Here is a 25,296-nt window from a genome sequence, read left to right as displayed (position 1 = left end):
GCCCCCTCATTAATCTGTTGTTCATGGACAATGTGAGGACTGTTATGGAGAATTGCAGAAACCAATTGTCCTTAACAAAGTGAAAGCATGGAGAATGATGTGACAAGTTGAGAGCACTTTACAAAACAAAAACTTTGGCTTTCACTCCCATTGTAGGATTTGTAGGATTCTAGCCGGGATTGATGGATTCTGGCTTTAGGCTCTGGGAGTCCAGATAAGTTTCCTGTTTTTTAGAATTTTTTGACGGGGAGGTCATGATGAATTTTGAGCAGCTGAACCAGGAATATGAGGTATCTGGGAGGGACTTTATACAGAAAAAGTCTATATTAATGTTTCGTCTCTGTACGTCAGGTATGGAGACGAGAGTGCTTCAGAGTACGGGCACACTCTCGGTCAGCGCCTTCTGTCATTTATTAGGAGGTAGTGTCTCTAAGGACATTGACCCTGTTACACCAGAACAGGAAGAGGCTATTCAGCCCCCTGGAGCCTATATACAGTTACAGGAGGAGGCCAGTCAGCTCCTCGAGTCGATAACACTGGGCCCAGAGTAGGCCGTGCAGCACCAGTGCCCTGTTATGCAGCAATAGGATCAGTCTATTCAGCCTCCTCAAGTCGGTAACATAGGAACTGGAAGAGGGACTGGAGATTGGTGCACTGGGATACCAGGAGGATATTCAGTCCCATTGAACCTGTCGCACGGGAATTGGAGAAGGATGCAACCGATAAGATTTCTTATGGGAAAGGAGAAAGAAGTTTACCTAACGTGTCTCGTGTATGGGAACAGAAGAAGGCCAATCATTCCCTCAGTCCTATATCAGTGATACAGGAGAGACCGTTCAGTATCTCCAGTCTGTGATGGAGGAATATGAGAAGTTTTTTTCAGCCCCTCAAACTGTGACAAAGCAACAGGAACATTGCATAAGCCCTCACGACTCTGACGCATCAACAGGAGGAGGACAGGTATACCATCGAGAGTGTGATGTGGAACACCAGAAAGACATCAGCCCATCGATTTTGTGCACAAGGAAGAGAATGAGTCCATTCAGCGACTCCGACCTCTTACAGAGCAATCAGAGCAGGGCATTTCACGCCATGTGCCAATTATACAGGATTGGAGCGAACAAAGAGATTATATAGAGAGGGAAGAATTTAGAATTATCACCTTCGTGATGGAATATATAGTCGTGAGAATACTGTTGAAATTTAAGAAATATTGTTAAAATTGATCATTCAGGAATTAATGACAAGAAATTTGCAAAGTCAAACCAACCACAAACCATCAGAATCAACATGATTTGGATCTTGGGGATCTTAGAGATGAAATATTTGGACTTCCAGAAGGCATTGAATAGCTCTGCACAAATGATTAATCAGCAGAATAAGAGCGTTTATGATTAAAAGTAATTTATCAGCTTGGATACAGGCTTGGTGAAGCAACAAAATGCAGTGAGATGGAAAAAATATGGGTCATTTTATGTTTGGCAAAATTCAACTTTTAGGAAACCATATGTCTTGGTCCCCATGCCCAACTATTTACAATCTATAGTCTTACGTACTTGAGAGGATAGAACATGTTACAAACAAATTAACAGATGACTCTAACTCAGATGAGAAATTGCAATGAAGATGGAAGTAGTTAGTAAATATATATGGATAGGTTGGGTCAACATTTGACAGAAGAAACTGAACAACGAAAAGTATGAGTCTATCCGTTTGGATCAGTGCAGCAGAAAGGCAAAATATTATCCAAATGGAGAGAGATCTCAGCGTGGTTAGGTACAGAGGGATCTGGCTGTCCGTGTCCATACTACAGAATACTCCGATGTAGGTACAGCAGATAATGAGAAAGGCAAGTGCAACTTTGGCATTTATTTCTAAAACAATGGATTATAAAGGGAGGGAGGTGTGAGATCGCAACTGAGTACTGTGTGCAGTCTTGGTGTCCTGACTGTAGGAGGGATGTATTTGCCATGGAGGCAGTTCATAAGTGGTTTACTCGATTTACTCCAGAGATGAGGAGATTGTCCTCTGAAGAGAGATTGAGCAGTTCAGGCCAACACTGCCTGGAGTATAGAAAAATGAGTGATGTCAGAGGTCTGGAAGATGTTAAAGGTGATTGACAATGTAGATGTGAAGTGGATATTTCCTCATGTGGGACAATCTCGAACGATAGGATGAGATGGGGGAGAAATGAAACAGAGGTGAGGAGAAAATACTTCTGTCACAAGGTTGGGAATCAGTTTAATTCACCTCCCCAGAGTGCAGTAGGTGCTGGAATATTGAGGAAGTGAAGGAATATGGAGATCGCACAGGAACGTGGAACTGAAGCCGCAATGACATCAGCGAAGGTTGTATTCAATGTTGGAAGAGGCCTGAGGGGCTGGATTGCTGAACTGATGTTCCTCGTTCTTATTCAGCCCTTCGAATGTGTTACACATAAATGGGGGAGGACTGGTTATCAGACAGGAAGCAGGCACTCCGGATAAATCAGCCTTACTCAGTTTGACAGAACGTCACCAGTGGAGTCATACAGTGACCAGTGCTGGGTCCACAGCTCTTTACAATCTGTATCAATGATAAGGAGGAGTGGAACAAATGTACTGTAACTATGTATGCCGATTAAACTAAGATAAACAGGAAACTAAATTATCAAGGGAAGGTGGAGAGTCTGTAATTGGATATGGACAGGTGAAGTCAATGGATAAAAATTTAGCAAATGGGATTTAAGATAATATATAGTCTGTCATTTTCTTTAGGAAGAATGGTACGTTACTGAAGAATGGTATGTTACTGAAACGAAAAATACTACAGGACTTAGTGATGCAGTGTGTACTGGAGGGTTCATTCTGACCCGATCAGACACGGGAAGTGTTGCTCCATCTTCCTAATGTTCCCAGGGACCCCATTGCTCTCAACCACCATATATATCCTCCGTCTCCAAATGGTGATGTTGACGTCGGCACACTGGGATATGATGGATCTGTCACCCACTCCTGCCTGGAAAGGTCGGGATCATAGAAGCTGAGTGAAACAGTGACCCTAACAGCCACTGGCAGCACCATCCTCCCCCTGGTGTGAAAATGCAAATTGTGTTGAAGGATGTGACACCACTCTGTGACCAGCTCCTTGTTCAATCAGGGTCCCCTCACACTCTGCTCCTGAGTTAAATGTAACTTGCTAAGCTGTTCCTGGAAAACCAGGTGTGGATAGAGCAGATCCCTTTCCCCAAGGGCACTCACTCCGTGGTTTCAGATCTTCCTCTCTGCGCAGGCTCTGCTCCATTTGGTTTTCATCTTACAGACCCAGATATTGTAACTACAGTCCCTATGCTCCATCGAGAATTGGGTCACCAAATCCTCAGGTCTCCCTGAATGTCTGAGGCGGGTCACAGCACAACCTCTAGCAAACCATCCCCAGCACCTCCAGTAACTTTTCAATAACAGGAGTCAGTCAGAAGCCCCTCAGCTACAAGTTAGAGACCTGCTCTTTGACAATAATACTCAAGAGGTTTCTTCGTGTTACTAACTACACAATCATCTGAGAGGGACAAGCACAGGTGTTCAGTGGACACGCACAGACCAAGGTTCAAAGACATGCCAAAAGCTGCTGGAACCCCTGTCCAACATGGAGCACCACATGGGACACACCGGGAAGTGAGCAGCAGCCCAGCACACACACACCCCTGTCCAACATGGATCACCACATGGGACACACCGGGAAGTGAGCAGCAGCCCAGCACACACACACCCCTGTCCAATGATCACCACATGGGGCACACCGGGAAGTGAACAATAGCCCAGCACTCACCTCCCTGTCCATTGAGTATGACATGGGACACACCGGGAAGTGAACAATAGCCCAGCACACACACATCCCTGTCCATGGAGCAGTACATGGGACACACCGGGAAATGAGCAACAGTCAAACACAGACACCCCTGACTATGGAATACCACATGGGGCACACCAGGAAGTGAACAACAGCCTAGTACACACCTCCCTGTCTATGGAGTACGACATGGGACACACAGGGAAGTGAGCAACGGTCAAACACACACCCCTGCCCATGGAGTACCACATGAAACACACCAGGAAGTGAACAACCGCCCAGCACACACCTCCCTGTCTATGGACTACCACATGGAACACACCTGGAAGTGAACACCAGCCCAGCACACACACACCTGTCTATGCAGCACCACATGGAACACACCAGGAAGTGAACAGAAGCCTGACACATACCATTGCATTGTTTCTGAGCTTCGCAATGCCAGCTGTTGATACACGAGGGATCCAATGGGACCCACAGCCGAGACGTACAGGAGACCACGATCCATACGTTTTTCACATTGTTTCTGAGCTTCATAATGATTTCCCCGGGATTCCAGGGGTATGAGCACCAACGGCCAGGTTAAGGTACAGAAGGACGGATATTCATGTTTATAATTGGATGATTACTTGATCGACAAGTTCAGTAAACGTGGCTCTTCTCAGACAAATGCAATAAACTGGATGAATAGTACTTTCTTAGGTCCAATAACAAAAATAAGAATATAAAGTAAATGTGCTGACAAATCAGCTGAAATCCACATCACAGAATTAGAAACCATAATCCAGATGATATATCTGTGCAGCATGTAGCAGTGTTCAGACCAGGCTAGTGTACTGCTCAATACAACCCAGAAATCTGTGCAGACCACACCAGTCCATGAACTGCCGCTCCAGCACTGGGAGTATGCATTGGACAGCCGTAAATTGTTATGTAAACCAGGAGCATTTACCCTCCCAGCATGTAGAGCAGTGGACGCCACCCCAGGGCATGGATCTGTAAACCGGGAGTAGTTACCCTACCAGCATGTAGAGCTGTGTACACTGCCCCAGTGCATTGTTCAGTAACACTGTGTTAGATCACTGCCCAGCGAGGGGAAACCTGCAGCCCATGCTGGAAGTGACAGGATGTGCAGCTCCAATCCATTTGCAGCTCCATATCTCCATTGTATCAATGGATGTAGAATATCTCAAGAGGAAGGAGGAAAATGACTTAGGGTTAAGTCGGCAAAGATCAGACAAGGCTCTAGAGGGTTACAAGGTAGTCAGGAAGGAAGTGAAGAATAATCTCAGGAGAGCGAGAAGCGGGCATGAAAAAGACTTGGTGAGTAGGATTAAGGTAAAACTTAAGATGTTCTATACTTTTGTGAGGAACAAGATGATGGCTTCAGTGAGGGTAGGACTCATCAGGATAGTGGAGGGAACTTGCGCCAGGAGTCGGAGGAGATAGGGGAACATAGAACATAGAATACTACAGCGCAGTACAGGCCCTTCGGCCCTCGATGTTGCGCTGACCTGTCATACCAATCTGAAGCCTATATAACTTACACTATTCCATGTACGTCCACAACATTGTCCAATGATGACTTAAATGTACTTAAAGTTGGCGAATCTACGACTGTTGCAGGCAAAGCATTCCAAAGCTCTCTCTTTAGGTCTTTCCTGGCTACCTTGTAACCCTCAAGCGCCCCAACTGAGCCTTCACATCCCATCCTAACATAAGTCGCCGTCTTCCTCTTGACCAGAGATTCCACTTCATTCATAAACCATGGCTCCCGAGCTCTACAGCTTCCTCCCTGCCTGACAGGTACATACATATCTAGGACACACAGTAGCTTTTCCTTGAATAAGCTCCACATTTCTAATATGCCCATCCCCTGCAGTTTCCTTCCCCATCATATGCTTCCTAAATCTTGCCTAATGGCATCGCAATTGCCTTTCCCCCAGCTGTAACGCTTGCCCAGTGGTATACACCTATCCCTTTCTATCACTAAAGTAAACATAACAGAATTGTGATTGCGATCACCAAAGTGCTCACCTACTTCCAAGTCTAACACCTGGCCGGGCTCATTACCCAGTATCAAAACTAATGTGGCTTCGCCCCTTGTAGGCCTGTCTATATACTGTGTCAGGAAACACTCCTACACATACTGGACAAAATCTGACCCCTCTATAGTACTTGTACTATAGTGTACCCGTTCAATATTTCAAACGTTGAAGTTCCCCATTACATCTACCCTGTCTCTGTCACTCCTATCGAGAATCATCTTTGCTATCCTTTCCTCTACATCTCTGGAACTATTCGGAGGCCTATAGAAAACTCCCAACGGGGTGACCTCTCCTTTCCTGTTTCTAACTTCAGTCCATACCACCTCAGTTGACGAGTCCTCAAACATCCTTTCTGCAACTGCAATACTGTCCTTGACCAACAATGTAACACCTCCCCCTCTTTTACCATCTTCCCTGTTCTTACTGAAACATCTAAATCCTGGAAACTGCAACAAGTGTTCCTGTCCCTACTCTAACCATGTCTCAAAAATGGCCACAACATTGAAGTCCCAGGTACCAACCCATGCTGCAAGTTCACCCACCTCATTCCGGGTGCCCATGGCATTGAAGTGGACACACTTCAAACCATCCTCTTGCTTGCTGGTGCCATCTTGCGTCCCTGAAACTTGATTTTGGACCTCCCTACTCTCAACCCTTTCTATACTCTCACTACACTTTTGTTTCCCATCCCCCTGCTGGATTAGTTTATGCCCACTCCAATAGCCTTAGCGAATTCCACCCCGCCCCCCCACTCCAGGATATTGGTACCCCTCTGGTTCAGATGAAGCCCATCCTGCTTGTAGAGGTCCCACCTACCCCAGAAAGAGCCCCAATTATCCAAGAATCCATAATCCTCCCTCCTGCACCATCCTTGTAGCCACGTGTTCACCTACTCTCTCTCCCTATTCCTTGCCGCACTAGCACATGGCATGGGCAAGAAACCAGAGCCAACAACTCTGTTCGTCCTAGCTCTAAGCTTCCATCCTAGGTCCTTGCATTTCTGCCTTAAATCTCCATCTCTCTTCATACCTATGTCGATGGTGCCTATGTGGACCACGACTTGGCGCAGCTCCCTCTCCCCCTTAAGGATCCCAAAAACATGATCAGAGACATCACGAACTCTGGCACCTGGGAGGCAACACACCAACCGTGAGTCTCTCTCGTCCCCACAGAACCTCCTATCTGTCCCCCTAACTATGGAGTCCCCAATGACTACTGCTCTGCTCCTCTTCCCTTTTCCCTTCTGAGCAGCAGGGACAGACGCTGTGCCAGAGCCCTCTACCCCACTGCTTTCCCCTGGTAAGTCCCCAATATAGTATCCAAAACGGTATATTTATTGTTGAGGTGAATGGCCACAGGAGATCCTTGCACTGCCTGCCGTTTCCCTTTCCATCCCCTGACCGTAACCCATTTGCCTTTTTCTTGTACCTTAGTAGTGACTACCTCCCTGTAACTCCTCTCAATAACCCCCTCTGCCTCCCAAATGATCCGAAGTTCATCCAGCTCCAGCTCCAGTTCCCTAACACGTTTTCCAAGGAGCTGAAGTCAGGTGCGCTTCCAGCAGATGTAATCAGCAGGGACACTGGTGGTGACCCTATACCCAACGGAACGAGGACATGCCGCAACCCAAAAGACTAGCCACACGACCATACATCAGGAGCATTTCGGAACTGACAGCCAGACTACTGCGACCACTAGGACTCATAACAGCACACAAACCAACAGCCACGCTCAGATAACAACGCACCAGAAAGAAGGACCCGATACCCAACATGAGCAAAACTAATGTAGTGTACAAAATCCCATGCAAGGACTGCACAAAACACGACATCGGACAAAAAGGAAGATAGCTAACAATCCGTATACACGAACACCAACTAGCCACGAAACGACACGACCAGCTATCCTTAGTAGCCACACACACAGACGACAAGCAACATGAATTCGACTGGGACAACACTACCATTATAGGGCAAGCCAAACAGAGAACAGCCAGGGAATTCCTAGAGGCATGGCACTCATCCACAGACTCCATTAACAAACACATTGACCTGGACCCAATATACCGGCCACTACAGCGGACAGCTCGAACTGACAACTGGAAGCGGCAGAGACAGGCCACTATAAATACCGGAGGAAACAGCACAGAAGCGCTTCACAGGAGGCTCCCAAGCACTGAGGATGTCCCCTAGACAGGGGACGAAACGTTTGCAACACAAATTCCCAGCTCGGCGAACAGAGCCACAACAATTCTTTACTTTCGTGATATCGGCACCAACTCTCCCATTATTGATGCCCTGCATCAATTGTCCCATTGCGTTGTTTCCTGATACACTTCCTCCACGTATTGGCTTCCCTGCTCCAAAGTCTTTTTTTCATTTCTTGGTGGGCAGACTCGAATCTCGACTTTACTGCTGCTTGCAAAATTGTTCCTTCTCAATGATACCCTGTCCCTAGTCTTGCATTTAGAGGTGTTTTGCTAAAATTCTTTAATGAATCGGCAATTTGTACTAATTTTCCAATGTCATGGCACTGTGCAACAATTCTCCCATTTACTGATACCCAACAATTCTCCCACTGCCTGACACCCTGACACCTGTCGTGGAAATTTAATCGTTTCGAATCAACTGCTAGCAAGAGCAAAGAAAAGGCTTTATTTTTTAACCTCTGCATGCAGAGCGGCCAATTCACTTGGCAAAAGTGCCTTATGTAAGGGCTGTGAACAAACTTCAGATATTCGTGTTATACTATTCTTATCTCAAGGACAAGTGTTGGGAAACATTCGAGCTCATATTTTCTCATTCCCATGCCTTGGACACTATTGTCTTTATGTTTTCCGAAGCTTTATTTCTGAACTCGGTTGCTCGCAAGGCCAGGTGAAATGTTTGCAAAGTTCCACAAAGACAAGCTGCCTCCTCGACGCAGAATTCATCAAAGTGTTTGCATATTTCAGCGAAGTATTAAATTTTGCAAAACATTCTCTGACAGATTTCACAGTAAATGTTAATTATCCATTACATTTTCCAAATTTTTGTCATTTTACAACAAGGACAACAACCAAATAAAAAGCCAGATAGCTATATATCAAATATAATTTTTGAACTTCAGGCATTTCCTCAGACACCACCTAACTCTAACAAACCTTTGTGGTGGTTTTTCCATTTCCCTGGTTTGCCCGATACACAGCCCATCTTCACACGTCACATTCGTCAATATCGCTGTAGGGTGCGGACAAGCAATCGGATCTTCCTTCTTTGGGGCCACTGATAGTTTAACATTTCGTATCCTACTGCATTCATAAGCAAGTGGTGCAGGCAGGTACACAACTAGGGGCTTATTCAAAGCAGTATGAGTAAGACCAGTCCTACAACTAGTGGATCGATATGGGTCCATTACCCCCATCCTCCATAAGGGACGTGAGCCATCGGAAGGAGAAGTCATCTGCTCGTGGAGGAGGTCATTTAGCTGCCTTCATACCATTTATTATACCGGTAATATTTTGGGACTCATCAGGAACATTAATACAGAATGAGGTACCTAACGTTTTGCAGACGCCCCCTCTCTCGGCCGTCTGGATGTCTAGTACTAATTGATTTTGTGTCACTGCTTCCTAACCGCCATTAACTCAGTGTTAATGAGTGCCAGGCCTTCCTCCGTCTCATTTGCGAATACATCATATGCGAGGATGTTCTGCGAGTGTGTACCCATTCCAATGCAGAGGGATGCCCCTTCGATTCGGCAATTGCTGCCTTTTAGGGCGAACACAGTTGTGTTGGTGGACAGTATCGCAGTGTAGCAGCACCCCTTTCTCCCCGGGGGAGTGGTGGTACCCTTTGTCGCCACCTGCCCATATTATACCGGCCATCCTGATTAGATTAGATTACTTACAGTGTGGAAACAGGCTTTTCCAACCAACAAGTCCACACACACCAGCCGAAGTGCAACCCACCCATACATTTACCTAACACCTAACATTACGGGCAATTTAGCATGGCCCATTCACCCTACCTGCACATCCTGGTGACTGTGGGAGGAAACTCACGCAGACACAGAGAGAATGTGCAAACTGCACACTGTCAGTCGCCTGAGGCAGGACTTAAACCGGGGTCTCTGGCACTGTGAGGCAGCAATGCTAACCACTGTGCCACCATGCCGCTCATAGTCTGACCGTTGATAAAGGAACAAGCAATGTTTATGGTCGTATCGTTTGTGTATGTTGGTATACAAGAGTCATTGTTCAAGTACAGCATCAAGGTACACTGGGAGATACCCAAAAGGAGTCTCCCCCGATTGGCGCAAATACACGTTTCTCCCCTGCAATCCACTATGTGGAAGGCTGTGGTCGGGAGCGTGTCAGGCTTGGGTCTATAGTTAGCCTGGAGTTCGGGTGGTGACACGAGATTTGCCCAAATTGCCCCCCACTATCACGGTCAGGCTAGTCGCCTCCCGTGGAAGCAGACAGCTGGCATTTCTCGCCAGGCTCTCAGTAATTTGCTGGGCAGTCTACCTTTGGGCTGTGTGCAAACATATCCAACAAGTGTAGCCAACGTCTAATCTCTCGTTTTGTCTTATGACCAAAGCACATGCTCTGTTCCCTTCACATCTGGAAATGGCCCTTTGCAGCTCCTAACCTACTGGCGTCGCATTTACGCCATTTATATCCAGTCGGCAAATTCCCCTCCTGCTTTAAATTCGCTCTCTCGCCACGGCCGTCTCCCTTCGGGTTGGGGTGTGTCATTAATGACCTTTGCCCGGCTTGGGGTTAGGTCCATGATCTGGTTTGATTGGTTGCCATGCCCCACTGCTCCTATCGTCTGTAGTACATTCTGCACTGCATCTCGGAGGGCGGGGGTGGGGCGGTTGCACCACTATATTCAACTGTCTACAGATGTCGGAGAAGGATCTATTTATTCCACACCACGAGACTCCCTCATTGCTCTTCTGAGTATTACTTTGATCATAGAATATCTATTTCCCATGTCAGGTGCCCCTTTTTGCCGTGGTGGCTACTACTAAATGCCAGTCACCAGCGCGGCATGGATCCCTGCATAAATCTTAATTATCCAATTTATAGTCGTCCTTGTTACTGAACGGCTATGGGTCGCATGTAAAGATCCACTTCGTCCTATCAGTTAAGATTACCGTCAGCCGCTGCATCCCAGACGCCCCTGCCCTTATGAATAGTCCTACCAGGGCGCTTGCCAACAGTGTGAACTGGGGAAGCCCCACATTTGCTTAAGTCTTCTACTAAATACTTGCTCTAAATTGGTTTTGGTGTTGTGCGATGTCTCCTCAGTCCCAGCTGCACGTTTGTAATGGCTGGCTTGTATCCACGTGGCTGTTCCGGCGACCTTAACAGCTATCTGTGCTGTAAGGCGTACTTGAAACGGTCCCAGCCACCTCTTCGCCTTCCTGTTTTCCCTACTGAAGTCTTTTGCCACCATTCAGACTCCAGATTATAGATCGTACATCTTCCCTTCTGCTGATTGGGGTAGTGCTGTCTTCACTTGATTCTGTATTTGGGACAGAAGTGTAGAGAGTTTCATGCAGTAACACAACATCTCATCCTCACAGTGGCCTGTTATCTGGCTTCCCTTACGTCTCGGGACAATTCCTGTGTTTGGCGGCCGACCAAACAAAATTTCAAACGGGCTAAAGTTAGCTCTCCCTCTCCTCCTGGATCTCATACACATTAGCACAATTGGAAGTGCCTTTGTCCATGTCATCCCTAGTTCCTCACAGCATTTTCTCAATATATTTTTTAAGGTAGAATTTTCTCTTTCCGCTGCCCTACCGCTCGTTTGGTGGTAGGCACAGTGTTATCCCATGTTTATTCCCAAATACTCACTAATCTGCTGTAGGGCATTATTGACAAATGGTGTCCCACTGTCACTACTAAGCCTAGAGTGTAGGTTTGCTCGCTGAGCTGTAGGTTTGATATCTAGACGTTTCATTACCTTGCATATGGAGGTTAGTGGGCTAGTGTACGTAAAGTGGGCTTGGATCAGCGCAACATCGAGGGCCAAAGGGCCTGTACTGCCCTGTATTTTTCTATGTTCTATGTTCTCGGTAACATCATCAGTGACGAACGCCAAGTGAAGAGACGCTGTTGTCTCCTGCTTTCCAGTTATATGTTTGTCCAGGATGGGGTTCCTGGGGTTTATGGTGATGCCATTTCCTGTTCGTTTTCTGAGGGGTAGAGAGATGCTATCTAGATATATGTCTTTTTTTATGGCATTGTGGTTGGAGTGCTAGGCCTCAAGGAATTCTCTGGCATGTCTTTGCTTAGCCTGTCCCAGGATAGATGTGTTGTCCCAGTCGAAATGGTGTTTAAATTTCATCCGTGTGAAGGGCTACGAGGGAGAGAGGGTCTTCTTGTGGCTAGCTGGTGTTCATATATCCTGGTGGCTAACTTTCTTCCTGTTTGTCCTACGTAGTGTTTGTGGCAGTCCTTGCATGGAATTTTGTATATGACGTTGGTTTTGTCCATGGGTTGTACTGCGTCTCTTAAATTTGTTAGTTTTGTTTGAGACTGTTGGTGGGATTCCGAGGGGTCTTAATAGTCTGGCTGCCACTTCTGAGACTTCATTGATGTATGAAAAGGTCGATAGGGTTTCTGGCTGTGTTGGGTCTACTTGTCGTGGTTTGTTCCTGAGGAATCTATGGACGGTATTTTTTAAGTATCCGTTCTTCTTGAATGCGTTTTATAGGTGGTTCTCCTCTGTTTTCCGAAGTTCGTCTGTGCTGAAATGTGTGGTGGTTCGTTGGAATAGTGTTCTGATGCAGCTTCCTTTTTGCGTGTTAGGATAGTTGCTGGTATAGTTAAGTATTTGGTCAGTGTTTGTCGGTTTGCTGTATATGCGGACACACCAGAGAATTCCGAGAGGCCTCGCACTCCAATCACAACGCCATAAACAAACACATAGATCGATTTACCATCTGTCAACCCCTCAGAAAACGAATAGGAAATGATATCACCACAAACCCCAGGAAACCCATCCATAACAAACATATAAATAGAAAGCAGGAGACAACATCTTCACTTCACTTCACTTGGAGACCGCCACTGATGATGTTACCTAGCCAGGTAATGAAACGTCTGGATAACAAACCTAAGCTCAGTGAGCAAACCTACACCCTAAACCTCAACTGGAGCTATAAACCTTCACAAACTTTGGGACTACTAAGCCTCTCAGGCATGCTCCATCTCGCAATTATTTCAGTTAGGAAAGCTTTGGTTATGGCACTGGCATTTTGTTTTGCCGTGGGGAACGCTTGCACCCATTTGGAAAACATATCACCTATTACCAGACAATACCTTTTTCCTTCGCAGGGTGTTAGTTCGGTAAAATCCAGTTGTAAATGTTCAAATTGTTATTGGGGTTTCGGAAGTGCTACATGACTCATCTGTATTCCCCTCCCCACATTATTGTGGCAGAGATACCACATCGTTCACAATATTTCTGGAAGTAATAAGTAAATCCCTCAGTGTACCACTGTGCTGAAATGCTGTCATATCTCCCCTCTTTTGACACATGTTCCTTACCGTGTGTCAGTTTGGCATAAAATGGAAATAATGATCGTGGTAGAAAAGGTTTAACATTGGGGCCACACCATACCCATTACCTCAAACTGCACTCTACTTTTTCCCACTCAAACGTGTCTTCAAGCCTGGACTTCGACTGTGACTCCCGTACGTCTGCTGTTGGGGTAAGGACTTTTGTCATTCCCATGTCAAACTGATCATTTACCAGCTGCTGGGCTGCCGTCCTTGCCGCTGAGCCTGCCCTTGCATTTTCTTGAGAAACGGAATCGTTATTTTTCGTGTGGGCTTCATATTTACACACAGCGATTGATTTAGGCAATAGGACCGCTTCCAAGAGGTCAGAAGTCTGATCACGGTGTGTGGTGGGCTTTCCGGTGAAGGTCAAGGAGTCCCTATATTTCCACAGGATTCCAACATCATGTGGAACTCCGAATGCGTATCTGCTATCGGTTAAATATTCGCTGTCTGTCCCTTAGCCAATTTACATGACTCAGTCAATGCAATCAGCTCCGCTGCTTGCGCTGACAGTTGAGAAGGGAGTGACCCACTTTGAATACCACATGGGTAGTGACTACAGCATCCCCAATACAATTCTGGCCTATCTCCTTGCTCCTGAAAGCTGACCCATCCACAGAAAAAAACGCCATATTTAGATTCTGAAGTGGTGAATTCTGCAAGTCGTGTCTAGGCAGCACATTCCATTAATTACAGCAATACAATCATGTGGGTCTCCGTCTCCTTCTCTAGTAAGAGGGCTAGCAGCATTAAGGACGTTACATCGTTTTATTGCAATGTTAGGCTTCTCCAACAACACAGTATTGTATCTGAGCCAACGTGCTGCCGATGTATGTGCTGTCTTTTGCTCGGAAAGCAGTAAGGATACTGCATGTGCGATCAGTTTGGTTAAGTCGCCATAGCCGATTATATAGCAACCACAGCTCGCAGGCATTTACGCAATCCTGCCGCTACGAGGTCTAGCTCAGCCGAAAAATAAGCTGCCAGCCTGAATTTTCCCCCATGATCCTGCAACAACACAGATGTCATGTTCATCATCTACCATTTGACAGAGGGCTTGTTTGGATTCGGAATCCCCAGTGTAGGTGTACTTTGAAACGTCTTTTTTCAATTCAACTCGACCACTGGGATCCATTGCAATGGACCTTGGTTCTGCCACCCTTTTCCATGGGCCATGTCACTTCAGGGCGCCTCAAGATTTGTGTAATGTGGGATAAACATTCTTCAGTAGGAGCGTATGCCCAAAAAGGGTAGCAATTGTTTCCTCATGTGAGGCCTTGGAATTTGCTGAATTACTTGCACTATGTGGTCTTCCCTTGTTCAGATATTAAGTGACCGATGAACTTCACCTGTTGTTGCATAAATTGAAGCTTTGCGAGACTGACTTTGTGCCCTTCCCTCGTGGCAATGCAAGGGAATCCTCTCACATTGTTCCTCTGTCGGTGCTACTATTCAGCAATCGTCTACAGATTGCAGAAGCACAGACCCAGGGGTTAAAACAAGAGTCTCCAGACTCCTACATAGAGCCTCATTATATATGGTGGGTGACTCACAGTAACATTGACAAAGTCGTGTGAACTCATAAGATTTCCCTTTGAATGAAAAAGCGAACCAGAATTGACCATCTGGATGCACCATTCCACTAAAGAATGTATTTGCTAAATCCACAGCAGGGAACCATTTACTGTCCGGTGGAAATTGAGCTAATACAGTATAGGGTTTGGGAACATTTGATGCGCGCGGGACAACACTGTTATTGACTGCCTGCAGGTCTTGAACAAACCTGCATTCCTCTGGTTCACTTGGAATTTTTGCCTTTTTGATCAGAAAAATGGGAGTTCTCACCAGTGAGTTTACACAGGGGATTATCTCTCTAGCCTTTGGGAAGGATTGAAAGACTGGAGTAACTACGTCCATGGCCTCGGGTTTTCACGGGTATTGTGCTCTGCAAGGACGATACTCCGACTTCGTGGTCACTCGTATTGGTTCACAACCTCGTTTATGCCCCACATCATGTTTGCCTTTTACCCATAATTCAGTAGGGACCGTTATTAATCTTGGGTCTGAGAAGTTTATCTTAGGAATACGCCAGGCCAGCCTTCTAGGCTCTTCAGGGCTAGAGGGGGTTACCTCGACTGTTCTATTGCCTGAGTTAGACAAATTAATTTCTTCCTATATGTCGACACATCTGCATTGAACCACATACCCACATCGACCCAGAACACCCAACATTTCGTTCTTTATGCCTTTAGTCCCCATGGCCCCAAATCTTGCCGCCAATCACTGGACACTTTCGCCAGTGACTCGCGAGGAGCATAGCCTTCCACATCAAAAATATAGAGGTAACTTGCCGTCGCAGGTTCTTTACATAAGTTCACACTGACTGCACATCTGTCATCTCTTCAATAAAATTCGCACAATAACAACTGACTTGGTTTAAACAATCTCCTGAACCAATATTTCTCTTATGGTTCCTCAGGGCTATCATGGTGTATGTGTGCTGTGCAGTGCAGCATATTCCCCCAAAAACAAATCGGTGTTAATAGGATTAACATGGTTACCTGCTTCCAGGGCGAGTGAATTGCTCACTGAACTCATTGATCTCTGGCTTAATCGCCACTCATAGACATACACCAGGGGTGGTGGGTTGTATTTTACAGTTTACACTTGTGAATTCTCCCTTTGAATTACCTGCAAGCCCATCGGAGTACTGAGCAAATACAACCCCAGTCTCACTATGAGATCCCGATCCATCAAATGTAAAGGACCGAATTCCGCTAACAAAATTGAGAATTAGAATGGATACACATTACTTGTTTCACACAATATGGGTACGGTAAAACTCTCTCATATCACGACGCCTGATGCCTCCATTGAGTTCAGGAACATTCTACTCATCTTTAGTGGTGTCAACTCTCTGAACTGTCTTGGTTTGAGGAGTCAATATGCTGGCCATGTATCTACCAAAAAGGTAACTGGTGTACCTTCCACATATAACATAGAGGTAGGCATCGACATATACGCATCATTGTTATATTGAACATATTGTCCACACTTCGCAATCTCAATGTTCAATATAGAGTTGTGATACATCTCAGTGCCCGTTAGGTTAGTAGAAGTGATTAGCATTAGGGATTCTTCGTTGCCAAGTATAAAGGAAAGAGGTTAACCTGTACCTTGTGGCCTGCCCACCACAACCTCAGTCGTCCCCTGTCAGTCACCATGCTGTCCAGCTTCCAGGACCGATTGAGGCTGTCTGTGCGGGCACTGTCTTGATCAGTGGTCCATTGCTCCGCAAAAAAAGCACCAGCCAGATTTATCACTGCCAGCGCACTTTCACGATCCCTTCCTCTTTTGCGAACTCCACCTGTGCCTCTCTCTTTTCCCGCAGCCCCTCCCTCCAATGGCTAAACGACTATTTGCATCATAATAAGCTGAGGTTCATGTGATTGCTGTTCCATCTTTAATTTCCGGTTATGGTTCTCTTGAGCCAGTAGTTTTTCAGTATGTATCACGTATTGTTCGATCTAATTCAACTTTCCCGTGTCCCAGGTAATACACGTATATTATTACATATTTTGTTCTTTCATACTTCATTCCATTGATGAAGCTACTCCTCAGGTGTGCCTCATACGGTGTGATCTCTGCCGTCGTTATGTCCTTGGGTGGTATCAGTCCACAATAGACGTTATCGACTATCGTGAGGTGCTAAAGGTACTGGGACATTGTCTCGACTTCATTCGGGATTCTTGCTTCAATTGATTGTGGGTACGATATGCTATTGGTGAATAAGCAGACCGTGAGGCAGCGACCGTTGACTTGGAATCTTCGTGAAGTGGATCTCGTAGGGGGGCTGTAGCTCTTCGGGGGCAACCATCAAGGTCAGGATCTGACCCAGTCTTAAGACACTGTCCAGCTTCATTAGGTTGTTTTCCGTGTGTGTGTGTGTGTGTGTGTGTGTGTGTGTGTGCATGTGTGCTGGTGTTTGTACGTGTACTTAATCTATCTTTATTTCGAGATTTTCTTTCCCTGAAATCAGGCTCAGCCTTCAACATGTGATAAGCACTCCAATTCACAGGTTCTATTTTACACTTCCGTTTCTCCTTCTCTCTCTCCTCCAACGGTGACCTCAGCATTTGCAAGTGAATATTACTAAAACTTCCTTCCTCCACAAAAACACATTCCTTGATTTACATCTTTAACTGCTTTCCAGAAGCTGGGCCATAATTATTCAGCATATATTGTACTTTTTCTTGACCATTCCGAGTTGTCTGTGGACCCTCTTTTTGTTTGCTCTTGCTGGAGCCGATTTTCATCGATATTGGAAAAGTGTTCAACTCTGTCTGTCTGTCTCTCTGTCTGTCTATCTGTCTATCTCTGTCTCTCACGATACCATAATCTTCTCTTTGCCAATATAACTTGCATTTACCTCCGGAGGTCCCCTCTCATTGGGCGTGACCGCCTCATTGCCTTGGTTTTCACAAACCAAGAGCCCACGTAACCGGTACAGTTTTGGCGACTCCAACGCTGCCCATGGTGGCTCCAAGTCTCAAACGACCATTAATCTTGCTGTCTCTTAAACTCTCTAGAGACGGCAATTCTTTCCCTTTAGTTTTACTCGAATACCGTACGAGAGTTCACTGTTCCGTCTTCCTGGTTCGTCTATTCTCTTCGAACGAGTCTCTATGTCGGACTACTTCAGCCACAACTCTTACCCTGACCCTATCCGATTCGGAACGCCACTCTGGAGCGATCCACCTATCCCTAGTCCTCTCACTCAAAGAGGCCAATTCAGCGCTCGAGATGAAGTGAAAGACCTTCAAGGCAGTGGTGCGTACACCTCCTGGGAATCTTCAAAATCTTACTCAGTCGCAGGGTCCCAGGCGAGCCCCCAAGTTTACTGACGTGGAATTTCAATCGACTCGACGCAAATGCTACCAAGAGCAAAGAAAAAGTTTATTTTTGAAATTTGCAGAATGGACCCGACACATTTGCAAGACGCCTCATAAAATGGACGCTTGACGGTTTTCACATATTCCCTTTATACGATATATCGCCTTGCCTTATCACACCTCAAGCCAGGAACCTGGATCAGTCGAGTTCCTTTCCACACATGGAGTTGCTTTTTCTAATTCATTGACTGCTGATATAATAGATTATTGGCCTTGAGAGTCAGCTGAAAATTAGGTTGAACTTTACATTTTTTCTGTCTTTTTGCAAAGTTAGGTCCATACTTCTTTGTTTCAACCATGCTTTGACAGATTTCACAAAAAAAATGATAATCTTCCATTTCGGGGGACCAGGCTGACAGTGACTCAATAAGTGTGATGGAGTGAGGATAATAGTGATACAATGAGGGTGAGGTGTCAGCGTGGTAGTGACGCAGACTGTGTGAGTGGATCAGGTCGATAGTTACGCAGTGAGTGGGGTCAGAGTGATAGTGATGCAGTAAGTCTGAGGGATCAGACCAATAGTGTCGCAGTATGTGTGATGTGTTCAGGGTGATAGTGAAGCACTTCGTGTGAGGGGTCAGTGTGACAGTGACGCATTAAGAGTGAGTGGTCGGGCAGATAGTGACGCGGTAATTGGAAGGAGATCAGGCTGATAGTGATGCAGTGAGTGTTACTGTGTCAGGCTGATCCTGACGCATAAAGTGGGAGAGGACAGGGTGATAGTGACGTGGTAAGTGTGATGGGGTCAGGCAGAGACTGACGCAGTGAGTGTGAGACAGTCAGGGTGATAGTGAGGGAGTAAGTGTGTGCATTCAGGCTGGTAGTTACACAGTAAGTTGAGAGCGTCAGGCTGATAGTGGCCAATGAAAGTGAGGTGTTAGGGGAATAGTGACGCAGTAAGTGTGTGGTGTCAGACTGTTCGTGATGTGGTAAGTGTGAGGGGTCAGTCTGATAGTGAAGCAGTAAGTGTGAGGGGGTCAGGCTGATAGAGACACATCAAGTGTGGTGGGGTCAGGCTGATAGTGTCACAGTATGTGTGAGTGGTAAGGCTGATAGTGATGCAGTAAGTGTCGGAGAGTCATAGTGATCCTAATGCAGGAAGTGAGAGGGGACAGGGTGATAGTGACGCAGTGAGTGTGAGGGGGTCAGCGTGATGGTGACAGAGTAAGTGTGAGTGTTCAGGCTGATATTGATGCAGTATGTTGAGGACGTCAGGCTAATACTGGCCAGTAAGTGTTAAGTGACAAGGTGATAGTGATGCAGGAAATGTGAGGAGTCAGACTGATAGACACGGTGAAATTGTGAGGGGTCAGGCTGATATTGAAGCGGGAAGTGTGCGAGTGTCAGGCTGATAGTGACACAGTAAGTGTGTTGGGAGCAGAGTGATAGGAATGCAATAAATGTGAGCAGCTCTGGATGATAGTTACAGGTCAGTATGAGGGGGAGGATGGGAGTGATCCAGTGAGTGTGAGGTGTCAGGATAACAGTGAATCAGAATGTGTGAATGTGTCATTGTGATGGTGACATGGCAAGTGTGATGGGGTCAGGATGACAGTGACGCAAATGCTTTCAGGGGGTCAGGTTTTAGTGATGCAGTAATTGTGAGGGGCCAGGGTGATAGTGACGCAGTGAGTGTGAAATGTCAGTGTGATAGTGACGCAGAACATTTGAGGGGCCAGGCTTACAGTGATGCAGTATGGGCAAGGGGTCAGGGTGACAGTGATGTAGATACACTCACAGGGCCAGGTTGTAGTAAAGCTGTAAGTGTGAGTGTCTCAGGTTGATACTGATGAAGTAAATGCGAGGGTGAAGGCGGTTAGCGATGTAGAAAGTGTGCAAGGGTAGTTCTAGAAGTGACGCAGTAAATGTGAGTGTTGAAGCTGATAGTGATGAAGTAAATGCGAGGGGGTAAGGCGATTAGGGATGTAGTAAGTGTGCAGGGGTAGTGCTAGAATTGACGCAGTAATTGTGAGTGTTGAAGCTGATAGTGATGCATTAAGTTTGAGGGGATCAGGCTGATCTTGACGCAGTAAGTGTGACGTTGTCAGGATGATAGTTACGCTGTAAGTGTATGGGGGCACAATGATCTTGATGCAGTAAGAGTGGGGAGTCAGGGAGATAGTGACGCAGTAAGCATGAGTGGGTAAGCCTGATAGTGAAGCAGTATATGTGTGGGAGTCAGCCTGGTAGTGGCGCAGTAAGTGTGAAATGGTCAGGCTGATATTGATGCAGTTAGTGTGTTAGGGTCAAAGTGATAGTACCACAATAGGTGTAAGCGGCTCAGAATGATAGTGACACAGTGGGTGTGAGATACCAGTGTGATAGTGATGCAGTAGTGTAAGGGGTCAGAACGACAGTGACACTAAGTGTACGGCCCTCAGTGTGATAGTGTCACAGCAAGTGTGGGGTGTCAGGGTGTAAATTCAGGCTGATAGTGACACAGTCAATGTGACGAGGCAGTGTTTTAGTGACAAGATAAGTGTGAGGCATCAGTCTGATACTGACACAATAAATGTGATGGAGTCAGGCTGATAGTGACACGGTAAGTGTGAGGGGTCAGCCTGATAGTGACACAATAAGTGGAAGGATTCAGGGTGATAGTAACATGGGAAGTGTGAGGGCGTGACTGAAAGTGACGCAATAAGTGTGTGGCGGTTAGGCTGATGGGGACGCAATAAAAATAAGGCCGACAAGGTGAAAATGGCAAAGACTGTGTGAGTGGGTCAGGGTGATAGTGACGTAGTAAATGTGAGGAGGTCAGGGTGAGATTGATGCAGTAAATGAGAGAGGATCAGAGTGAGAGTGACGCAGTAAGTCTGAGTGGTCAGACTGATGTTGATGCAGGAAATATGAAGGGGTCGGGCTGAGAGTGACACAGTCAGTATGAGGGGGCAGAGTTTCAGTTACACAGTAAGTGCGAGGCGTCAGACTGAAACTGATACAAAAAGTATGAGTGGGTCAGGGTAATATTGACGCAGTACGTCTGAGGGGTCAGGCTGACAGTGACGCAGTCTGTGTGATGGGGCAGAGTTTTACTAACATGGTAAGCGTGAGGCATCAGTCTGATACTGACACAAAAAGTGTGATGGAGTCAGGCTGATAGTGATGCAGTACGTTTTAGGAGTGAGGGTGATACTAACATAGGAAGTGCGAGGGCATCACTGATAGTGACGCAACATGTGTGTGGCTGTCAGGCTGATAGTGATGCAGTAAAAATGAGGATGTCAAGGTGAAACTGGTGCAGTAAGTGTGAGGATGGCAGATGGACAGTGATGCAGTAAGTGTGAGGGGTTCATGCTGAAATTGAGGCATGCAAATGTGAGGGGCCAGGTTGATAATGACACACAAAATGTGAGTGTCTCAATGTGACAGTGACACATTACGTGTGAGAGGGTCAAGATGATAATGACAGAGAAAGTGTGAGGGGGTCAGGTTGGTAGTGATGCTGTAATTGTGAGCTTGATGAGCGTGATAGTGAGGGGCTCAGGCTAATAGAGACACAGCAATTGTGAGGGGGTCAGGGTAGTAGTGACGGAAAACGTGTGAGTGGGTCAGACTTATAGTGATGCAGTAGGTGTGAGGTGTCAGGCCGAAAGTGACACAGTAAAGGTGAGAGTCTTGATGTGCTAGTGACACAGTAAGTGTGAACCGCTCAGGATGATAGTGACGCAATAAGCGTGAGGTTTCAGGTAGACACACATGCAGTAAGTGTGACGTGTTCAGGTTGACAGTGACGCAGACACTTTGAGGGTGTCAAATTGAGAGTGACACAGGAAATGTGAGGGGACAGGATGAGAGTGACACAGTAAGTGTAAGAGGTCAGGCTGATAATGATATACTAACTGTGATGGAGTCAGGATAATAGTGGTGCAGTGAGTATGAATTGTCAGGGTGATAGTGACACACACGGTGTGAGTGGGATAGAGTTATAGTGATGCAGCAAGCATGATGAGGTCAGAATGATAGTGTGCAGGGTCTGACTGAATGTGACACAAGAATAGTGAAAGGTTCAGTGTGATCTGGACGCACTAAGTTTGGGGGGTCAAGGTGATAGTGATGCTGTAAGTACGAGTGGGTCAGTCTGATAGTGACACAGTACATTTGAAGGGATCGGGCTGGTAGTGATGCAGTAAGCGTGAGGGGGTCAGCCTGATATTGATGCATAAGTGAGAGAGTGTCAAGGTGATGGTGACGCATTTAGTGTGAGCAGGTTAGAGAGAGAGTGACGCCGTTTGTGAGTGGTGTTTGGCTGATAGGGATGCAGTGGGTGTGCATGTCTCAGGGTGTGAGTGATGCAGGAAGTATGAGGGTGCCAGAAGGATAGTGATGCATTATGTATGAGGGGGTCAGAGTGATTGTAATGCAGTAATTCTGAGGGGATCAGAGAGATACCAACGCAGTAAGCATGATGGGGTCAGGCTGTTAGTGACGCTGTCAGTGTGAGTGCCTCAGCCTAATAATGATGAAATAAATTTGAGAGAGTAATGCTGATTGTCAGGTGATAAGTGTGAGTGAGTCAGGCTGGTAGTAACGCTGTAAGTGTGAGTGTTGAAGCTCATAGTGAAGCAGTAGGCGTGAGGTGATCAGTGTGATTGTGGCACAGTAAATGTGAGAGGGTCAAGGTGATAGTGACATAGTAATTTTGAGGAAGCAGTGATGTAGTGACACGGTAAGTGTGAGGCGTAGTCTGGTACTTACATAATAAGTGTGATGGAATCAGGCTGATGGTGACACAGTAAGTGTAAGGAGTCAGGATAATAGTAACATAGGAGATTTAAGGGCGTGACTGATAGTGACAAAGTAAGTGTTTGGCAATCAGGCTGATAGTGACGCAGTCAAAATGAGGGTCTCGAAGTGAAAGTGGTGCAGTAAATGTGAGGGCACCAGATGGAGACTGATGCAGTAAATTTGTGGGGTTCACGCTGATATTCAGGCGGTAAGTGTGAGGGGTCAGGTCTATAGTGATGCTGTAAGTGTCGGCAGGTCAGGCTGATAGTGATGCATTCAAAGACCAAATGTCCAAGGCTCATTGTAGTGCTGAATAGCGAGACTTCCCAAGGCGAAGACAAAAATCAATAGTTCTCATCCTGGTCATAAATCACAATGCTTCATTTTAAAATTGTCCTCTCCTGCTTCTAGATTCAACAATGAGGGAACAAAATTTAATGGCACCACCCTGTTTATCTCTTCAAATATTTTGCAACTCTCAATGAGATTACCTCTCTTGTTTTGAAACTGTTAAAAAAAGACCGGATTTGCCCACTTTCAATTCACAGGACTAACGTTCATCCATGATATCAAGGCTAATCACCATTCGTGGTATTCCTCATATGGCATTAGTATCTTTCCGAAATTGAGGATTATAATTCCTCATACTGTAGTCCAAGTGCGGTCGAACTGAGCCACAATACATTGGAAATAATGCTTCGTTCTCTTGCCCTGAAAACCTTCTGCAGCTTTCACAACAGACTTCTACAACTGCTGCTAGACTTCAATGACTTATTAAAAACTTCTCCAAGATGCAATTCTAAAAATCTGCACATCAGACTTTCTACGTCAAACGTTCGACAAATAATCTCCACACATTTCCCTCCTGACAAGTATGATAAAGTCAAATCGTTGCTATTTATTAAATCATGAGGGACATGGATAGATTGACTCGTCAAGGTGTTTTCCTGCTGGTGAGGAAGTCAAAATTTAGAAAACATCGTTTTAAAATTAGTAGGTAAGGATTTAAAAGTGACGTCAGGGGCAACTTTTTCAGTCGTGTCCAGAATGAGCTGCCAGAGAAATTGTTGGAGACTGGTACAACTGTAACATTTAATAGCATCTGGATGGATATTGAAGTAACAAGGTTTAGAGGAATGTGGGCCAAATGTTGGCAAATGGGGCCTATTAATTTAGGATAACTGTCCACCATGGTCAAGTTGGAAAGAAGGGCCACTTTACGTGTTGTATTGTTCAAGGACTTGATGACTCTAGAACAACCGCAAAAACCTTGCAAATAATTCCGTCAAGACGACTTCAAGTTCCAAATCTTCGGTCAATCTTCCTCTCATGTGCTCACAAGTTCATTACCTGATGTCAGAACTTACGGATTAGTTGCTGGATCCATTCCTGAAAATTGGTTCTGCATTCTTTCTAATTCCGATTTTTTTTACGAATGTAGCTAGTGTTTATGGACTTAGCATCAATATTTCTAATACCATATTTTGATGAATAAAAAAAAAACAACTTTGGCACCAGATGATGAGCAATTGAGTCAAAGTCGATCGGACGCAGTGAAACAATGATCCTCTCTTCATGTGGTGTACATCGGTGACTCTAAAATTCGACGAAGAATCATTCCCTCAACTTCAGCTGTGTCAGGATCTAGTTTGCGGTGAAAGCCTGTCAATCTGCTAAGGTAACATTCGACTGGGTCTCTGTAAAGGATTTGGCGAAATCTTTGTGTCTTGACAATTTGTTCTTCAAACAAATTGCGTATTTCATGAATTCACTTCTTTTACTATGAAAATTGACAGTTGCTCTGTAGCTGTGATGGCCGAGAGGTTAAGGCGTTGGATTCGAAATCCAATGGGGTCTTCCTGCACAGGTTCGAATCCTGTTCACAGCGTTGCATCCTTTAAAATTAATTAATTTCTTCGCAGAATTTGGAATTTCGAGGAGCTTGAGCTTTGCATTCAATCGAAAGTGAATTTTCAACTGTGAAGAATCCGAAGTCATTTCAAGACGTCTAATTGAATAAATTATATGTCGAGACACAAAAAGCCACCAACTTCCAACACGAATCAGTTTCAAAACATTTGTCGAACTATCGTGAAATTTGGATGTTCGGGAGTGGGGGTTGAGGGGTGGAATTTAGCAAAACAAGAAGCAATGCAATACATTTACCTGCAGGTGATGA

The 25,296-nt window shown here is 45.7% G+C and overlaps 1 non-coding gene across 1 annotated transcript; it reads left to right on the top strand.

Annotated features, from left to right (window-relative positions):
• Nucleotides 1-24,923: 24,923 nt before the first annotated feature.
• trnas-cga (transfer RNA serine (anticodon CGA)) lies at nt 24,924-25,005 on the top strand. The gene has a single exon. It is a non-coding gene; the product is annotated as a tRNA-Ser (tRNA).
• The last annotated feature ends 291 nt before the right edge of the window (nt 25,006-25,296 follow it).

Source organism: Chiloscyllium punctatum, chromosome 22 (assembly GCF_047496795.1).
Source record: "Chiloscyllium punctatum isolate Juve2018m chromosome 22, sChiPun1.3, whole genome shotgun sequence".
NCBI classification, from domain to species: Eukaryota; Metazoa; Chordata; class Chondrichthyes; order Orectolobiformes; family Hemiscylliidae; genus Chiloscyllium; species Chiloscyllium punctatum.
This window is presented reverse-complemented; position numbering and strand designations above follow the sequence as displayed.